Source organism: Syngnathus typhle, unplaced genomic scaffold (assembly GCF_033458585.1).
Source record: "Syngnathus typhle isolate RoL2023-S1 ecotype Sweden unplaced genomic scaffold, RoL_Styp_1.0 HiC_scaffold_42, whole genome shotgun sequence".
Taxonomy (NCBI): domain Eukaryota; kingdom Metazoa; phylum Chordata; class Actinopteri; order Syngnathiformes; family Syngnathidae; genus Syngnathus; species Syngnathus typhle.
The window spans coordinates 467,501-472,500 of NW_026871948.1; the positions used below are offsets into that span (position 1 = coordinate 467,501).

Consider the following 5,000-nt stretch of genomic DNA (forward strand, 5'->3'; position numbering starts at 1 on the left):
TATAACCCGTGTTTCCAACCTATATTGGCGTCATCCGTAGCATTATATATAAAATGCACGATTTTGAGAGTGATCACGGTTTACGGCCATACTACCCTGAGAACTCCCGATCTCGTCCGATCTCGGAAGCTAAGCAGGGTCGGCCCTGGTTAGTACTTGAATGGGACACCGCCTGGGAATACCGGGTGCTGTAAGCTTTATTTATTTATTTATTTATTTATTTATTTATTTATTTATTTATTTATTTATTTATTTATTTATTTATTTATTTATTTACTTACTTACTTACTTACTTACTTACTTACTTACTTACTTACTTACTTACTTACTTACTTACTTACTTACTTACTTACTTACTTAATCTATAAGTACTTACTTTACTATGTATCTATAAAATGCATGATTTTGAGAATGATCACGGCTTACGGCCATACTACCCTGAGAACGCCCGATATCGTCCGATCTCGGAAGCTAAGCAGGGTCGGGCCTGGTTAGTACTTGGATGGGAGACCGCCTGGGAATACCAGGTGCTGTAAGCTTTATTTATTTATTTATTTATTTATTTATTTATTTATTTATTTATTTATTTATTTACTTACTCATTTATTTATTTATTTATTTATTTATTTATTTATTTATTTATTTATTTATTTATTTATTTATTTATTTATTTATTTATTTATTTATTTTTCCCCCACTTCAATTGTTAAAGCAAATTTTGACAACACCCATTACGTATGGCATTCGGAAACTGCAACCCGAGTTTAAATTCCGACATTGAAATTATAACCAGAGTTTCCAACCTATAGTGGCGTCATCCGTAGCATTATATATAAAATGCACGATTTTGAGTGTGATCACAGCTTACGGCCATACTACCCTGAGAACGCCCGATCTCGTCCGATCTCGGAAGCTAAGCACGGTCGGGCCTGGTTAATACTTGGATGGGAGACCGCCTGGGAATACCAGGTGCTGTAAGCTTTATTTATTTATTTATTTATTTACTTACTTACTTACTTACTTACTTACTTACTTACTTACTTACTTACTTACTTACTTACTTACTTACTTACTTACTTACTTACTTACTTACTTACTTACTTACTTACTTACTTTCAACACCCATTACGTATGGCATTCGGAAACTGCAAACCGAGTTTAAACTCCGACATTGAAATTATAACCCGTGTTTCCAACCTATATTGGCGTCATCCGTAGCATTATATATAAAATGCACGATTTTGAGTGTGATCACGGCTTACGGCCATACTACCCTGAGAACGCCCGATCTCGTCCGATCTCGGAAGCTGAGCAGGGTCGGGCCTGGTTAATACTTGGATGGGAGACCGCCTGGGAATACCAGGTGCTGTAAGCTTTATTTATTTATTTATTTATTTATTTATTTATTTATTTATTTATTTATTTATTTATTTATTTATTTATTTACTTACTTACTTACTTACTTACTTACTTACTTACTTACTTACTTATTTATTTATTTATTTATTTATTTATTTATTTACTTACTTACTTACTTACTTACTTACTTACTCATTTATTTATTTATTTATTTATTTATTTATTTATTTATTTATTTATTTATTTATTTATTTATTTATTTATTTATTTATTTATTTATTTATTTATTTATTTATTTATTTATTTATTTATTTATTTTCCCCCCACTTCAATTGTTAAAGCAAATTTTGACAACACCCATTACGTATGGCATTCAGAAACTGCAACCCGAGTTTAAACTCCGACATTGAAATTATAACCAGAGTTTCCAACCTATATAGTGGCGTCATCCGTAGCATTATATATAAAATGCACGATTTTGAGTGTGATCACGGCTTACGGCCATACTACCCTGAGAACGCCCGATCTCGTCCGATCTCGGAAGCTAAGCACGGTCGGGCCTGGTTAGTACTTGGATGGGAGACCGCCTGGGAATACCAGGTGCTGTAAGCTTTATTTATTTATTTATTTACTTATTTACTTACTTACTTACTTACTTACTTACTTACTTACTTACTTACTTACTTACTTACTTACTTACTTACTTACTTACTTACTTACTTACTTACTTACAACACCCATTACGTATGGCATTCGGAAACTGCAAACCGAGTTTAAACTCCGACATTGAAATTATAACCCGTGTTTCCAACCTATAGTGGCGTCATCCGTAGCATTATATATAAAATGCACGATTTTGAGAGTGATCACGGTTTACGGCCATACTACCCTGAGAACTCCTGATCTCGTCCGATCTCGGAAGCTAAGCAGGGTCGGCCCTGGTTAGTACTTGAATGGGAAACCGCCTGGGAATACCGGGTGCTGTAAGCTTTATTTATTTATTTATTTATTTACTTACTTACTTACTTACTTACTTACTTACTTACTTACTTACTTACTTACTTACTTACTTACTTAATCTATAAGTACTTACTTTACTATGTATCTATAAAATGCATGATTTTGAGAATGATCACGGCTTACGGCCATACTACCCTGAGAACGCCCGATCTCGTCCGATCCCGGAAGGTACGCAGGGTCGGGCCTGGTTAGTACTTGGATGGGAGACCGCCTGGGAATACCAGGTGCTGTAAGCTTTATTTATTTATTTACTTACTTACTTACTTACTTACTTACTTACTTACTTACTTACTTACTTACTCATTTATTTATTTATTTATTTATTTATTTATTTATTTATTTATTTATTTATTTATTTATTTATTTATTTATTTATTTATTTATTTATTTATTTATTTATTTATTTATTTATTTATTTTCCCCCCACTTCAATTGTTAAAGCAAATTTTGACAACACCCATTACGTATGGCATTCGGAAACTGCAAGCCGAGTTTAAACTCCGACATTGAAATTATAACCCGAGTTTCCAACCTATATTGTGTGGCGTCATCCGAAGCATTGTAGTTCACGTCTTTTACCGCTAGAGAGCAGACTATGTACAGTGAATAAAGAGGCTGGCTCCCTGTGAACTCAAAGCAGCAGTTTTTCTTTGTAAAAGAAACCAAAACAACACATTGCGCTTACATGTAGGGTTTTTCCACTTTTCATGACATATACAGCAAAATGCAGGTCGTAATGGCAAATTTGTGCTACCACATAAAAAGCTGTCAATAACTTTTCATGATAACCATGTTTCCATGAAACGCCCTTTCAGGGGCGATTGTATCTATAGAATGCATGATTTTGAGAGTGATCACGGCTTACGGCCATACTACCCTGAGAACGCCCGATCTCGTCCGATCTCGGAAGCTGAGCAGGGTCGGGCCTGGTTAGTACTTGGATGGGAGACCGCCTGGGAATACCAGGTGCTGTAAGCTTTATTTACTTATTTACTTATTTACTTATTTATTTATTTATTTATTTATTTATTTATTTATTTATTTATTTATTTATTTATTTATTTATTTACTTACTTACTTACTTACTTACTTACTTACTTACTTACTTACTTACTTACTTACTTACAACACCCATTACGTATGGCATTCGGAAACTGCAACCCGAGTTTAAACTCCGACATTGAAATTATAACCCGAGTTTCCAACCTATGTGGCGTCATCCGTAGCATTATATATAAAATGCATGATTTTGAGAATGATCACGGCTTACGGCCATACTACCCTGAGAACGCCCGATCTTGTCCGATCTCGTAAACTAAGCAGGGTCGGGCCTGGTTAATACTTGGATGGGAGACCGCCTGGGAATAACAGGTGCTGTAAGCTTTATTTATTTATTTATTTATTTATTTATTTATTTATTTATTTATTTATTTATTTATTTATTTATTTATTTATTTATTTACTTACTTACTTACTTACTTACAACACCCATTACGTATGGCATTCGGAAACTGCAACCCGAGTTTAAACTCCGACATTGAAATTATAACCCGAGTTTCCAACCTAGTGGCGTCATCCGTAGCATTATATATAAAATGCACGATTTTGAGTGTGATCACGGCTTACGGCCATACTACCCTGAGAACGCCCGATCTCGTCCGATCTCGGAAGCTAAGCAAGGTCGGGCCTGGTTAGTACTTGGATGGGAGACCGCCTGGGAATACCAGGTGCTGTAAGCTTTATTTATTTATTTATTTATTTATTTATTTATTTATTTATTTATTTATTTATTTATTTATTTATTTATTTATTTATTTACTTACTTACTTACTTACTTACTTACTTACTTACTTACTTACTTACTTACTTACTTACTTACTTACTTACTTACAACACCCATTACGTATGGCATTCGGAAACTGCAACCCGAGTTTAAACTCCGACATTGAAATTATAACCCGAGTTTCCAACCCGTGGCGTCATCCGTAGCATTATATATAAAATGCACGATTTTGATATGATCACGGCTTACGGCCATACTACCCTGAGAACGCCCGATCTCGTCCGATCTCGGAAGCTAAGCAGGGTCGGGCCTGGTTAGTACTTGGATGGGAGACCGCCTGGGAATACCAGGTGCTGTAAGCTTTATTTATTTATTTACTTACTTACTTACTTACTTACTTACTTACTCATTTACTCATTTATTTATTTATTTATTTATTTATTTTCCCCCCACTTCAATTGTTAAAGCAAATTTTGACAACACCCATTACGTATGGCATTCGGAAACTGCAAACCGAGTTTAAATTCCGACATTGAAATTATAACCCGAGTTTCCAACCTATATTGTGTGGCGTCATCCGAAGCATTGTAGTTCACGTCTTTTACCGCTAGAGAGCAGACTATGTACAGTGAATAAAGAGGCTGGCTCCCTGTGAACTCAAAGCAGCAGTTTTTCTTTGTAAAAGAAACCAAAACAACACATTGCGCTTACATGTAGGGTTTTTCCAATTTTCATGACATATACAGCAAAATGCAGGTCGTAATGGCAAATTTGTGCTACCACATAAAAAGCTGTCAATAACTTTTCATGATAACCATGTTTCCATGAAACGCCCTTT

At 34.8% G+C, this 5,000-nt stretch overlaps 10 non-coding genes and 1 pseudogene across 10 annotated transcripts; all 11 read left to right on the plus strand.

Annotated features, from left to right (window-relative positions):
- The first annotated feature begins 78 nt into the window (after window positions 1-78).
- LOC133147600 (5S ribosomal RNA) lies at window positions 79-197 on the plus strand. Its single transcript, XR_009711908.1, has one exon. It is a non-coding gene; the product is annotated as a 5S ribosomal RNA (ribosomal RNA).
- A 223-nt stretch (window positions 198-420) lies between these two features.
- LOC133147452 (5S ribosomal RNA) lies at window positions 421-539 on the plus strand. The gene has a single exon (XR_009711768.1). It is a non-coding gene; the product is annotated as a 5S ribosomal RNA (ribosomal RNA).
- Window positions 540-862: 323 nt separating this feature from the next.
- On the plus strand, window positions 863-981 carry LOC133147486 (5S ribosomal RNA). Its single transcript, XR_009711800.1, has one exon. It is a non-coding gene; the product is annotated as a 5S ribosomal RNA (ribosomal RNA).
- Window positions 982-1,256: 275 nt separating this feature from the next.
- Window positions 1,257-1,375, plus strand: LOC133147515 (5S ribosomal RNA). The gene has a single exon (XR_009711828.1). It is a non-coding gene; the product is annotated as a 5S ribosomal RNA (ribosomal RNA).
- Window positions 1,376-1,852: 477 nt separating this feature from the next.
- On the plus strand, window positions 1,853-1,971 carry LOC133148140 (5S ribosomal RNA). The gene has a single exon (XR_009712356.1). It is a non-coding gene; the product is annotated as a 5S ribosomal RNA (ribosomal RNA).
- A 259-nt stretch (window positions 1,972-2,230) lies between these two features.
- Window positions 2,231-2,349, plus strand: LOC133147667 (5S ribosomal RNA). The gene has a single exon (XR_009711973.1). It is a non-coding gene; the product is annotated as a 5S ribosomal RNA (ribosomal RNA).
- A 147-nt stretch (window positions 2,350-2,496) lies between these two features.
- Window positions 2,497-2,615, plus strand: LOC133147604 (5S ribosomal RNA). The gene has a single exon (XR_009711912.1). It is a non-coding gene; the product is annotated as a 5S ribosomal RNA (ribosomal RNA).
- A 623-nt stretch (window positions 2,616-3,238) lies between these two features.
- Window positions 3,239-3,357, plus strand: LOC133148236 (5S ribosomal RNA). The gene has a single exon (XR_009712446.1). It is a non-coding gene; the product is annotated as a 5S ribosomal RNA (ribosomal RNA).
- Window positions 3,358-3,643: 286 nt separating this feature from the next.
- On the plus strand, window positions 3,644-3,762 carry LOC133147788 (5S ribosomal RNA; annotated as a pseudogene).
- A 237-nt stretch (window positions 3,763-3,999) lies between these two features.
- Window positions 4,000-4,118, plus strand: LOC133148089 (5S ribosomal RNA). Its single transcript, XR_009712307.1, has one exon. It is a non-coding gene; the product is annotated as a 5S ribosomal RNA (ribosomal RNA).
- Window positions 4,119-4,405: 287 nt separating this feature from the next.
- Window positions 4,406-4,524, plus strand: LOC133148254 (5S ribosomal RNA). Its single transcript, XR_009712464.1, has one exon. It is a non-coding gene; the product is annotated as a 5S ribosomal RNA (ribosomal RNA).
- Window positions 4,525-5,000: the final 476 nt, after the last annotated feature.